This window comes from Pleurodeles waltl, chromosome 1_1 (assembly GCF_031143425.1).
Source record: "Pleurodeles waltl isolate 20211129_DDA chromosome 1_1, aPleWal1.hap1.20221129, whole genome shotgun sequence".
NCBI classification, from domain to species: domain Eukaryota; kingdom Metazoa; phylum Chordata; class Amphibia; order Caudata; family Salamandridae; genus Pleurodeles; species Pleurodeles waltl.
The window spans coordinates 993511971-993526713 of NC_090436.1; the positions used below are offsets into that span (position 1 = coordinate 993511971).

At 38.3% G+C, this 14743-nt stretch overlaps 1 long non-coding RNA gene across 1 annotated transcript; it reads right to left on the minus strand.

Moving 5' to 3' along the window:
- Nucleotides 1-795: 795 nt before the first annotated feature.
- On the minus strand, nucleotides 796-14412 carry LOC138286668 (uncharacterized). Its single transcript, XR_011202035.1, has 5 exons — nucleotides 14350-14412; nucleotides 12144-12213; nucleotides 7913-7951; nucleotides 4351-4560; nucleotides 796-956 (listed from the first exon to the last, which is right to left on the minus strand). It is a non-coding gene; the product is annotated as an uncharacterized lncRNA (long non-coding RNA).
- Between the last annotated feature and the right edge of the window lie 331 nt (nucleotides 14413-14743).

Below are 14743 nucleotides of genomic sequence, written 5' to 3' on the forward strand. Positions count from 1 at the left end.
ACTGAGTTTGTGTAAGGCAGGATTACATGGTGCATAATCATAAAACAATAAGGGCTTGGTCCAAAGTTTTGGTCATAAGCCGGTGGCCAGGTCTATCGAATGTCAGAGTGCCGTATACCAAAGCTATTAAGTCTTGCTTCCTCCTGATGCCTCTTTAATTCACTAGAGGTAACTCTCTGCCCCTTTATCTCAATCCTGCTGGTCATTTCTTCATCGGCCCCCTCCCTTTTTCATGGTGTTCCCTTCTTTCTCTTCCCCCTTGCACTTGCTAAAAGTCTGCTAAGGAACATAAGTGACAGCCCATATAAATGAGTGCTGAATGGCACCACCTGCAACCACTGGCTCAAATTAAGCACTGGGATTACATTCAGAAGTGTTCTCTGGTACAAGAAATCATTCTTGAAATCTGATGGGAGACAGTGGCCAGAGATGTCTTGCATGGAGAGTATATTTGAATTCAACTCATAATTGCAATAGGAGCCAGAGGGGTGGCAAAGAAGACAGAAAATGTAAATTGGTATCATTATTTGGTGATCTGATTCCCATGTGAGCAAAGTTGAGCAAGATCCTAAAAAACAGTTATCTTAGATCTGTGGATCTTTACCTGTGTGTCCATAGCCTCTCAAATGTGGTTGGTGTTTTATTCAAGATATCTTAAAAGACTGTGACCAAAAGGTTGCGCCTTAAACCACATACTGCAGTGAGCTCTGGTCGAGTTCTTGCTTACAAAATGTGAAATAAGTATATCTAAAACATCTACTTGTAGATGCTTTTCCAGTAAGAGTAACAATGCTGTTCTGCAGAATTGATTTATTGAAGAAAAATCATAATGAAAAGAACAATTTGAACATAAAACACAGCTTTTTTCATTCTTTAGGTGGTAGGCCTTCTATTATTCCAACTGATAGTAAAGACCAGACGTTTCTTTTCACTTCAGATGAGCTGCTTTCCTCTTTCTGTAATGAAACAGAGTCATAATAGGTTATTTTATACTGTGGATGTGGTGTTGATTTAAGTAATTTTTTGCACAGCACCCAGAGTAATGTCAGCACGGCAGAGATAGAAATTAATATTTATTAACATCTAAGTTTATTTTTTAAAGGTACAAATGTTCTTTGTTCTACACACCACTGTAAAATGCTAATCCCATATGCGCTTTCTTGCACCTTTCGCTTCACTAATCTCAACCTTTTAGTTTCCCTCTAACCTCCCTGTGCTGCTTCACAATTCTATTAATTAAAGCTACTCAGTTCATACCTCAGGACTAGACTCCTGTTTGGATTGAACTCCATCTACTTTCTTCCCACTGTGAAAATTACTCTAAAGTTCCACCCACCTTGGCTGAATGGTAGTCACAATTCATTCTCTTCCACGCCAATTCCCTGCCATTTACCCTTAGTTTGAATACGTAGAGATGTATACATGTGAATATTTTAGGGTTTCTATCCTGTGTTTGGACTCTCACTCAACAGTTATCATGCATTAAATTCACCCAAGCTGTGTATAACTTTTTACATCAAATTGTGATGCAATGTACAGAACATCTTGACAATATGTTTCTTATTCTAGCTAAATATAATAATTAAATACATTTTTTTATTTATATTATTGAAACGATAAATCACAGTTTGTAAATTATTTGTGGACACAATATAAATAAATACAATTAGCAAAGACCAAATCATAAAAACCATAGTTAAGCAGTGTGTTTGAGAGAATTGACCAGGGAGAGGGGGTGGTCATTGATTAAAATAGTTAATAAAGATTTTCTTGCACACAGTGGGTGCTGTGATTTTTGGGTGAGCAGAAGTGCATCTTCACACTGGACGCATCACAAAGTAAAATATAAAAAGAAGTCTTTAATGTTCTAGATTAATAAATTGTGAACACCCAAATAAGAAGTGCTGCTATTTTCTTCCCATCTCATTGTTCCGTGAGGCAGTCCAATATGAACATTTTGAAGGAGCATTTGGGCAAAACATTTTTGTGAGTGCAAAATCAGAAGGAGTGTGACTATAAACAAATTGGATTGCAACCAATTGTAATTTGGCTGTAAATTTGATCAGTGTAATATACAATATGTCTGCCTAAGGTAGGATGGTAGTGTTACTAAGAAGACATTCTATATCGGTACAAGTTTGTTTTTCACATCATTTGCCAAGGGTTCACTGGTGAAGTTTGTGGTCCATTGGGATGCAGCATCACTAAATTTGCAGTGAAGGTGGCTTTTCTTTCCCACTGCAGTCCTTTTATTTACTCAGGCTGTGATTGGTGACCACCTCATGCTGGAAATTTCCAGAAGAGAGGGCTGCTGTCATCCGTGCCTTTCTTTTAGTGACATATAGCTTTAAGCAATCTCATTTATGTTTATTTATCGTTCACCTTTGTTTAGATTGAGACCCTTCTCCTGCAGTATATAGTTGTTTAATAAGTCAAAAAAGACCTTACACAAATGCCACCTGGACTTGGGAAATGCAGATACCACCGGGTTCTTTTCCACCCCAGTACAATGTTTCCATATCATTCCAAAATTCTGTGGCTTATTTACATGAATCTGATGCGTTGCCATCAGTGCATCAGATTTCTTGTGCTACCCTGCGCCCCCTAATGACGCCATGGTAGTGCTGTATTTGCTGTACAGTGCTCCATGGTGCACAGTGTCCACAGATGTGTCAGAAATTCGGACACATCTGTGGTACTAAAATTACGCATTACTGGACTAATATTTAAAAAGGACACTATTCCAGCAATGCCAGGAGGCCTCCATTAAAAAAAAAAAACGTCAGTTTAACGCCTGCTCTAAGCAGGCATTACAAAAGTGATGCTGTCAAGGTATAGCACAACGCAGTGAAATCTTGTAGATTTCCCTGCGCTAGTTCTGCATGGCTATTAACAAGAGAATGCCAACCTTGCATACATTATACCTGATGCAGGTATAGTGTGGCACAAGGCTTTAGAAACTGGTGCAATGGTCCTATTGTACCAGTCTGTAAATGTGGTGCACTGTGGGGGCTGCTTTCTGCAACTGCTGCATCAAAAAAAGTGATACAACAGTGGTACAAGGCGCTTGTAAATAAGTGCCTCTGTGGTTTACCTGCAATAATTATTCCAATTAGGAGGGGAAGAAAGCAAATGAAATCTATGTACTGCTAATAATCGTAATTCAGACACAAACTGCATTTGTTGTTTCAGAAACAAGATTATGGGGCACTCAAAATGAGACAGTACATCACAAAATGAAAGGAACTTGTATTATTTGCTGTGCCAGCTCCAGACTTTAGGACCTTTCCAGAAGGAGATACATTTGAAGGCTAAGCAAAAAGGTAATAACAGCGCATCCAGTCTGCAAGTTCACATCAAGCAGAGAGTGTTAAATGTTTGTTACCAAATGTTGGAGTTGCAGGATCCTTTGCTGGTATGGCTTAAAAGTCACCAGACTTGCATTTTTAAGCCACTAAACTGAAGGATTCGGCACCAATCACCTATGGGGTGGATCTATAAGAATCTGTGTTTGTGGTTGTGATTGGATTACTGTAATATACTATGATGTGCACTTGAATCACCAAAAAGTTCAATCTTGCTCTTCAAGTAGTTCAGAACTAGTTTGACAAAGTGTTTTTGAACCAAGAAAAACAGGCGGGAACTCTACACAGACTCAAGCCGGTTCCATGAAGTGGTCGGAGACTGGAATGTGGAGTTTGCCAGCTACATTTATATAGTCTCTTCATTTAATTCTCACTGTTTAAATTGAGACTCTTTTGAATAATGCTGACATTGAAATAAATTGTGTAAAGGTTTTACTTATATTCAGTTTGTTGCAGTGATGGAATGTGGTTGATGCATCATTGACTTTATGTAACCTAATTTTCCATCCTTTATGTGGCCTCATGTTCAAACGTGCATGTGAATGAATATTTTGTTCTCGATATGTGTCCAATTGCATTTTAATAAAGACATGCTTGTTTGGGAGGGTCAGGTTAACCAAAATTGTATTGTGACACTGACAGCTCTAGGGAAGCAACCTGGTTGGACTGAGTACAATATTGTGCTATCATATTTGTAGAGCTGCTAGGCATATTTGCACACATGCCCTTGAGGCTAGTGCTAACAACACATATTTTGGTGAAAGTGTTTGTTTTTCTAGCTATCATAAAGAGCTGTTTCATCTTGCATTACTCTTATATTGATCAATGTTAAAAATGTTGATGAAGGTGAAAAAAGAGTGTGGTTGTTGTGATTTCCAATTATTGGCCTCTTGTTGTTTGGAAAATATACATTCAGTAACAGCAATTTCCACACAACAAGTGATCAAATATTTATATATTATTTACTGGTGTATGCATCACATACCTGATTTCCTATTTAACCTTGAGCTGTGGAAGCCTTTGTTGTAGTGGGGGTAGTTGTTGTTGGTGTAGTAGTGGTTGGAGTAGTAGTTGTCGGAGTAGTAGTAGTTGGAGTAGTAGTGGTCGGAGTAGTAGTGGTTGGAGTAGTAGTGGTTGGAGTCGTTGTTCGACGATGATAATGATGCTTCTTTTTGTGCCATCTTTTTTCATGTGACTGGAAAACACAATAAAAATATGTCTCACTCTTATAAATTATAATACAAATGTACATAAAATATTGTAGCATATTCTTTGAAGAGGTGTGTGAATGGTTTTGCTCACTATAGGCACACAAAGCAGGACATACCAACAAAGGTTTATTTCCACAGACAGCAAACACCAGTTCAATGTTTTAAGACCTAATACACGTTTGCTGCAAGCAGTCACCCTTTTTTATATATAAATATGGCTCTGTATGATGTTGTTAGGACCCATTCACATCCTTCCCCCAAAAAACACAAAAAAACTAAAATTCATGGGCTGAAGTATGAAGGTCTATTGGACATCAATGTATTCTGTCCACGAAGTAACCTAGTTGTGAACACTTTCGAGCAGAGCTGCTGCTTAACACCATAATATGTTTGCATAGAATGTAGGAGAAAAAAAGAAATTTCCACTGCAAGTTTACTCCATTGCTTGGATGTAGCTTTCTGAAATTTAATAACTCATAAATCTTTTCAAAAATATACCTGAAAACGTTTTGAAATATTTAGCTTACATTGAAAGAAGAGGCAGATGACTTGGGGGTTGGGGGGAATTTGTAACAGAGAATTGTGAACAGTAAAAAGTGGATTGTAGTGATGTGTTTTCATGTCGGGATTCTGAGTGACATTATAGATAGATTGAGCTTTTATCTTGGTGTCTATTTGGTGTCACTTAGAACACCTTCGTGAAATACCATCCCATATTTCACTGTTAATCATCTATAATTCTATATGCAATGCATGGACCTCACAGAAAGCCATTGGCATAAACAAATGCATTCTAAATCCAAATAATTTACTACTATGATATAGCAACAATGCGTAACAGATCTTGTTAACTATAGTTCCTACGTCATAAATGAATACTAGGCTGTCCTGGCTGGGCTCTCTGTGGGCTTGTCAAAGCAGCACCGGAGAGTGTGCACAGCTTCTCAAAGAGATGGAAGGGAAAGCACAGAGAGTTGTTAAGGATGGGTGTTTTCAAATTTGGGACAGGGAAGACAACACATGGCTTCCTCATTAATCGTCCTCGTATGTTTAGAGCTGAAAGCATGGGAAAATGTATTTGAGGGCCATACATAACATAAAATTATAGCTGGGTTAAAAGCGAATTACAAGGATGTTACCCATCTGCCATCTGTAATTCCATATGTTATTATTGCTTCCATTCAAAGCCTTTATTGTAATACCAGACTCTAAATTTGAATACAAACGTCTATGACATAATTAAAATCTGAAGCAAAAGTTCTTTCCCATTGTTACTATGTCATAAAGGTATTCCCCATTTCTCTGACATGGCTCCCTGATAGCCTGTCAGAGCAGCGCTGCTACTCACATTGTTTTGCAAAAGGGAGGAAGCGCTCAAAGGTGTGAAGAAGGAAGTCTGTTTATTTTCAACATTTGCGACAGGAAGGAGAGGCCATCTTATGTAATGACTCTTCTCTCCTTGAATAGCAGTTGAAAGGAGGACAAATTGAGACAATGTATAACATAAAATTAAAGATCAGTAACAGTAAATAGCCCTGATGTTTTTATCTAGAGGCGCTGACTGGCATCATAGACATGACAAACTTTGCACTTGTGATCTAGTTGATGTTTACGCAGAACCTCTTGGTGAAAAATATCGCTGAAGTTCACTGTTACCTATCTATAATTCTATATGTTAATCATTACCTATGTCAATATAAAGTGCTCTCTACATTTGTAACTTCTTAGTGCACCAGTGCACATGGGACAACACCTTCACATGTGCACAGTCATCGTTTATACTGTTTCTTTCATTTTTCCCCCGACTGAAATTATTTTTACAAATGATAAAGATGTTGTTTTCCTTCAGTTTTAAGGATGTGGATTCCCCATTTGAGTTCAAGAAAGGGATTTTACTCAATAATCAAGTGGGCTAATTTTATGGACATGTAAATCCCTTTGTGAGTGCAACTTCAAGTTTTCGTAATACCAAATTTTAATTTGCAATTTTTCATACGAGTAAGACCTACACCCAAAAAAGTCTTAATTTTGAGAGTCCAGCATCCAACATTTTCTTGCAGCACAAAGCAGCCGCTTCTGATGTGTTCATCCCATCAACACTGACCACATTCACAAATTACATTTGCCTTATTTCCCAAGCATAGACCTGTAGAAATAAGAGTCTGAAGATTTCAGGCCAAAAACAAAACAATTTGAAGCATCTAACATCAAACCTACTAATGATGGCAGGTTTTATTCATAACGTTTATTGATTTTATCCTTCATAATGATCCTGATTTCCAACTACATACACTGAGAGGATTCACTTCTCGGGGACTGAATAATAAAACATGATACAGATGTAGAAATATTACAGGTTGACTGATCAGCAGGCCTTAGGAAATTAGAGCACTCTCGTTAAATAGATTTTATATATAAAGCCTTTACCACACAAGCTTTTCATTGGAACAAAGCTAAAAGGACACCATGGGTCATATCATAATGGGCTTTAATGGCGCAGCTCTGAGCCCTGCGCCTATTTTATGCTTCTGCAAGGCAAACAATCTATGAGTTTATTCTGATTTTTGTCTCAGTTACTGCTTTAATTTCTGACAATACCACACGGAAACATTGAGAAAACATTGCCTTTTTATGTTTCTGGTTTGTGCTGTCTTAAAATAAAGTATTAACTCAGAGAAATATTGGGTTAAATGAATTCATTTTGTGCCCCACTTGTGCATAAAATAGGTGCTCGACTATACTTTATCTTTAAAACCCATCATGAAATGGACCCATATAACTAAATTCAACAAGAAAACACATTAAGACATAATTATACGTGAATTGCTGATATGTTGCATATCTGCCCAATATATTTTGGAATAATGTCAAGACAAAGCAGGAAAGTGACATGTCTCAGATCAAACATTGAGTCAGACACAGCCTATCTCACCCATCTCCATTTACTTGTGTCCTCTCTAAAGGATTAGAAGTCAAGATGAGGTGAAGTTTTTCAAAGAATGTAAGGAACAGTGTGGATATGGTTGGTCCATGTCTCTAATAGTCCTTCCAAACATGGAATGAAATACCTACCAAAGTAAACATCATTGATTTAAATTGAATTGTATACTTCCTTTTATTTTATCTAAATTCCTATTGATGGTCCAGGTGGTGTAAAGTTTAAGGTCATTCATTCACAGAAGCCCAAATATAAAACACCGACAGACTAGAAAATATTTTTTACAGGACGGGAAATTCAGATACCATGAACCAAAAAAGAAAATTTGCATAGAAAGGTACATTGCCATGGTCACTGCAGGAAGTAAGAAACTATTGAACATAATGTCCTATACTTACGCCACTGTCACTTGCACTCCTCTCATCTCGTTCAAAGGCCTGAAAAGGATAGAAGATAAATATTCAGAAGAAAAAATGCTCTTAGCCAGTTGTAGTTGAGGTGCAATGCAATGCAAGAGTGATACTGTTTTCAATCATTAACTTAAAGTTACCTTTAGCACTTGTTACTGATACATTCAGCACCCATCTCTAAGTCAGCATCAGTGGCATAAGACTTCTGTCCCATCCAACAGTTTCCACGCTGATTCCAAATCCTACCATTGACAAGCTCTGGATTGCTTCCCCAATCTTCACCTCATGCCAATCATTTGGCAATGAGCCCTTCGTTATTTACAACTGCTGCAAAGCAGAGTCTGAATGAGGTCAAATCTGCCATGTGCATTTCACAAACAGCTCACTCATTCACTAAGAGTCTGGGTGGGAGAACTTACCAGTTGTGTACTGTAGGTGTTCCATTCCAGAAAGGTGGTGGTAGTTAGTAATGAAATGTGTTAAATGGCAAATAGTTCCAGTAGTAACATACTGCCCATTAAGTAAGTAGGAAACACATTTCAACAGTGATTTGCATTTCACCAAGTGTCCAGTGGCAGAGAAACAGTGGCTTTCCATTCACAGGAAAATGGAGCTTTGTTAAAGGTTGAGCTGCAAATGTGCTAAAGCTTGCCATGTACTTCATATTTTTATTTTTATTTCCTAAAGATCAGAAATTACCCTACTTGTTTCCATTTCCTTATGATCAGTATACGATTTTGTGTTCTGCTAGTGACCTATCAAATGCAGTCAGTAGTTACTACTGGTTTATTTACCACTGGTACTAATTACATACCATTGTCAGTTCTATATAGCACCAACAGTACTAATATTAATACCTAATACAGCAGGACTGCAGTGGATTGCCATATTACAGCTGTTAATCCTTCCAGAACAGGTTCTCAGTATTTCAGACTCCACAGGTTTATAGGAGGGTTTAAATTTAATTATAATCTTAAACATAACTCTTGACATTAACAGGACATATATATGTCCTTAGTCAGCCACCGCCAATCATAGCTCATGCCTAGTTGATCACCATTTAATGATTCAGTATTATACTGCGCACTTCAACCACCCAACAGAGTGGAAAAAGCGAGGAAAAAAAGCCTGATTTAGATTTTGACAGATGAAATACTCTTTCAAAAGGTGTCAGGTGTGTTGTCCCCCATATTGAAAGTTTCATAGGACATAATGCACTTTTAATAATGTGGATGGGAAGTTCAGCACACTTGTGAGGCCCACATGCTTTTCCCTGCTGAACAAATATCTTTGAAAAACAAGGTACTCAATAAATGTTTGCAAATAAAAAGTGTTTGACTTCTGCTATTGGTGGAAGCTCCTTATCATGAAGAGGAGGCAATGAAAGAAGCACCTTCGATGTGGAAAAAACGGCAAGGGATTCTACATTATTAACTCTCTGCAAATTAATACCATATACGACTTTGTTAGTATTGCGACCCTCTGTTTTACCTGAGTCACATGAGGCAAAAAACTTCCATAGAGTATCTAAAGACAAGAGAGAGAGAGGAAGTGCGGTAGCAAAATGTTCATGTCAGGGAGGGGGTGAGAGAGAGCAAGGAATGGGTGGAGAGCATAAGGCTAAAGTGCAAGAGCAACAGTTTCAATGCAGGCAGCTCCTGTTCATTCTCAGATGATGTAATGCAATCAAGGGGCAATGTGTTACAGGACATTCTAAGCAGTGTGGTTGGATGAGAACAAGAAACCATTCTAGTATAGAAGATTGGGAGCTCCATTAAAGACCACAATATAGGGGGAGAATGATTGCTGATAAAGGGTCTCCCACCAAAATTCTAATATAAAGCACTTAAGTCTGCAACCCCTGTATAAAAGCATGTCTCTAATTTCTTTATTATCGGTGTCAAGTGATTGACTCAGTCATTCACCCCTCGAGGGCGAATGTTCTAATCAGTAAAACAAAGTTCTCATGGAGCCAGAGGGGGTTGAAATCCCATTGGACTCCATGTCCCCTTTGTTCACAGCAGCATCTGTGAAAGTCAAACATTGGAATGTTGATGCGCTGGGCTTTTACCAGAGACTAGAAGCCTGTTGCCCTCCATTGTCTTCTATAGAGAGCTCAACATTCCAAATTTCTAATATAGCCTTAGAACCCGCAGTAGCGGGCTCTACCAGCTATTAAAGGCCCGCTCCCGTGTTAAATGCCCGAGCCGAAGGCGAGGGCATTTAACAAGGGTAAGGGCCTTTAATAGCCGGTAGAGCACGCTACGGCGGGTTCTAAGGCTATTAGAACATTCTGCCACTCAGGGCAGAATGTTCTATTAAATAAAACAAATTGCTCACGGAGCCCGAGGGGATTAAAATCCCCTCAGGCTCCGTGAGGCTTTGTTCACAGCTCTTGCTGTGAACAAAGCGAATATGGGAATGTTGGCGCTGCTGGCTTTGACCAGCCAGTAAAAGCCTGCAGCACTCCATTATCTGCAATGGACATGCCAACATTCCAATGTTCTAATAAAATTTAATGCCGTTGAGTTCTGACGTCACAATACCTGCTGCCAGAGCCAGCAGTCAGGGTGAAAGGCAGGTTGGGTCACGGACCATAATGAAGCTGTTTAAGGCAATGTAAACACTAAATCACTTTTCTTTATTCTGCTCTATTTAATAAGCAAGCAGAGGCAATATGTTTAATTTTGCACTCATTAGTCAGAGACAAGCTAGAATCTTTCTGCATGTTTGTATGCATTTAGAGCTACTGCCGTTTTAAAAAAAAATAACTGACATATTGAACCGTTTCTAACATATGTTTGCAACAAACAACTACCAGGTTTTGATGTGTTTAATTTTGCTCTAAAAGTTTTATTTTTATTCTTCTTGTTTTCAAACATGCTCGCTCTTTCATTTGAAAGAGCTACACACCAAGGCCCATATTTATGGATTTTGTCACGCAGGGCAGAAAGTAACCTTGCTGTGCTGCCCTGCTTCACATGGAAAGAGCAGGAAGGCACCGTATTTATACAATATGGTGCATTCCCGTCCTTTTTCATTAGCTGGTGCCATTTTTGCCTTCTAGCCCGAACACAGACATCCTTCTACCATGATCTAAGGGTACCTGTGTGGCATGTGGGGTTGTTTTGTGCAGGTAGGGGCACTTTCTTGCATAAAAATAATCCCGAGAGGACTTTTCCACACAGAAAAAGGAAAAAAAAACAAAGAGAAATAAAGATATTTCTCCTGGTTATTTCTCTCCTGGGGAGACCTAGCTTTTTGGTGCATTCCCAGGTTTACCAGGTTTGGCACAAATACAAATACATTAAAAACTATTGAAGTTGAGTGGACACACCCACGCAATCCCCTGTAGTGCCTCCTTATGCCCAGAGTAATGCAACACAGTGATTGAGCTGCCTTACATTACTCCAGATTTGTGAAGCCATTCAAAGCCATGAAAAGTGGCTTTGAGTGGCTTCAAAAATCTGATGTACCTGATGTTGCATGGTGCAAGCATGGTTCAACCCTCTCGTAAATATGCCCCTGACATTTTCAGTCATTTGTGGGAAAGGGGATGGTGTGTCCCTGTATTCTATTGGATAAAATATCCCCGGCGTACATGATATAGGCATTGCAAGTCACCTTAGAGTTCCATAACCTAATAAAGGAACTCGGCCTTCGGCCTCATTCCACTATATAGGTAAGGAATTTCTTAGTGACTTTCAATATACTCATAATGTTCGCCAGGGAGTACTTTATCACTTATATTACACTTTTTGTTTCCCCTTTTAATAAACAATGCTTTGTCTTTAACTCATGGTTGTTTCAAAAATAATCTACTGCTAGTTTACTGTCCTCTCTTCCCTTATCAATCCGGATTGCACAGTAGAGGCTTTAAGAACCAGTATAGTAAATCACTTATGTTAGGCATGGATATCTCACAGTTGTTATTCCAAACTGGTGCTGTTCGTCTGCATCGTAAGTGATTTCAAACTAAATATTACACATTGTGCATACCCTAAGAGGGCACTTCAGGACTGTTCAATATTTAATGTCATTTTCAAGGACAGACAAATGTAAAAATGCTTCAAACACCCAGACAATCCAACAGCACCATTTGGGCCTTAAGAGTGCACTAGAACGTGTTTCCAAATTCAATTTTTAGGAAACGGACAATCCTTGAGTGAGACTAACAAAGTACCACATGTCTGCTACTGCTCCACACACCATCACTCACCGCAATGCAAACGGCTAAGGCCAGAAGGCAGGACACCACAACCAAGGTCCTCATCTTCTATTATTGGTATCTGTAAGGAAATAGGAAAAACAATGAATGGTTAATTAAGAGAAAATATCTGAATTAATACATTATCTTTGTGATTGGAAGAACATTTGCACCTATTTGTCAAGGGTTAAAATTGACTCATGTTTTTATAAATGTAACCTATATTCAGCACCACTGGAGTTATGCAACAACAAAGAGTAGCGAAAGGCAAATTATGTGACAAGGCACGGCCCATTTTGTAATCTTTAGGTAATGAAAGCCAATTAGGCAGCCCACGTTGTGGCAAAATGATGTAGCTATTTTACTATTTAGCACACTTTCATATAAAATTGAGGCCAGTGCAACAACATGGGCTCCTTGAGAAATAAATACTATATAGATGTAGCAGATATTCCCAAAAAGTTTTTTTAGACGAATAAAACAACTTGTGTAAAAACACAGAAAAAACATGTTATTAGCATTCACCTTTCCACCACCCAGAGTAGGGCACTGTGTAAAACAGACGCAGTGTGGCACTGTGCAGAAAACAAGCTTATTTATACAGATTTTACAGCGATGAATGGCGTGTCTCACTTATTCAGCAACACACAGATATGTTAACTTCTCTTCAGTTTGTGTTTGCCCCATTTCACGCAATAGCAGGGCATCTGGAAACGTCTATTTCCGTTCATAGAAATTGCACTGCAAACAGACAAAATCCTTTCTGCCAGATAATTAAAGGTTGTTCCGAGTATCTGGACAAACCTTTCACCTGTTTGCATGCGCAAGTGGCATTCGGGAGCCGAAATGGGGTCATTTATCGACATAAAATGTCAGTCATTTTGTTGCACCACTAAATGCTGCATTTTAATAACTTTTCATCTGTTAAATCAGAAGCTATTTTCAGCATCTTCAAACTATTCAGCACTTTTTTCAGCTAATTATTATTCCTGCAGAAATGTTGTTGCTATGCCTTCATGTTTTTCTACTGGCCCTATGCATAGTGATGTAGGCTTGCCTTACAGTGTGAGAGCCCTTTCATTGAATTTTGTGTGTTATTGTGCAAGATTAATACGAGATAGTCATATGTAATACGTTGAGACAAAACGGACAAATATAACAGAGAAAAAAATAAGTTTAGACTTTTGTTAGCTAAACTGTATGCTTGTTGTCTCTTTTGCTACAATTTAACCACATTGTGTTATTTTTAATTAAATGGAAAATAATTTATGAAGGCATTCACAAACATTCAGAGTGTTTTTTCACCTAATTTAGGAAGCTAAGTTAGAGTCATCAAAACCAGGTCTAATACATATGCTCTATGGGGCAGGTACGCTGTAATTCCTTCCTGAGGCAACACTACCTGTCATGAAAAGCAAGATGAAGGGCCATTCGCACCTTAGAAACTACTGTAAACCATCGGATTTTCGACTGTTTAAGATTAAATATAGATATGGGAATCTACAAATTGTACAGATTTCCATGTAACGGCCTGTGGATTTTTGTGAATTCACTGGTATTTGGAAATCTATGTAAATCATACAACCAAATCCAACAAGTCATATATTCCAGTCTGCCTTTTTTTGAGACTCATGTTCAGAATCTCGTTTTCAAATTGAGGATATGAGCAAAATTTCGGTACCTCACTCAGCAAGGGGCTTTGCTTATCAATGCAATATATGGATAGGCAAGAGTTAAAACAACCTTCTGCGAGCTCGAATTTTAGAGGAATCAATTCCAAATATATATTTCATCCAAAAGTATGCCCTTTTTAATTTGAACAGCTTTACAGAATTTGAAATCGAGACCACAGGACAGATAAGCAATATGTGTTTTTACACAGAACATATAAAACATATAAATACTATCTCTGACAAGGATTTTGTTCGAAAATTAAACATCTGGATGCTCATCTTAATCATGGGTTTGCTTTTGTGGACCACTTGGTCCAGGAAGACATGTATTGTAGAGATTCTCTCCCAGGCTTTGCATGTGTGTAACAAAAACAAATAGAAGTGGGCTTCTTAATTCTAAACGCAATTATAAACTATGTTATTAATGTCCTATCAAGTTGACTTTGAAATAATTCAGAAATGATCAAAACCTAAATCCACTCGACTGGTCACCTTTTCATCTATCTCTCTGACAATCAATCCGAAGCTAAAAATCAATAACTTACCAATAGGATCTGGTACAAGGATCGTCTTCTGGTGCTTTTGTGGGAGAGATGGTGTTTGGTGTTACAAGGCCTGCACATTTATAGTTTTCGTTCAAGGGCCTGGCTTGCCAGGATTAGGTCTCATTGTGTCATACATGTTATAGTGGGAGGAAATAATCCCTCACGATTATTCCTGATCTGGTTTCCTTGCCTAATGCTTTGAAAAGAAATATTTTGTAAAAACTGCGGTCTCGTTAAATACACTAGGTAGACAGACGAAACTACACACTTGAGTTGTTGAAGTTTCAGTGGTCATTCAAACCCAATTGAGGCGTTGTCTGACACTTGTGAGTTCAATAATGCCTTTCAGATTTTGATTCTAGGAACTGGGTGCTTAAATTTAGAATTACTGATC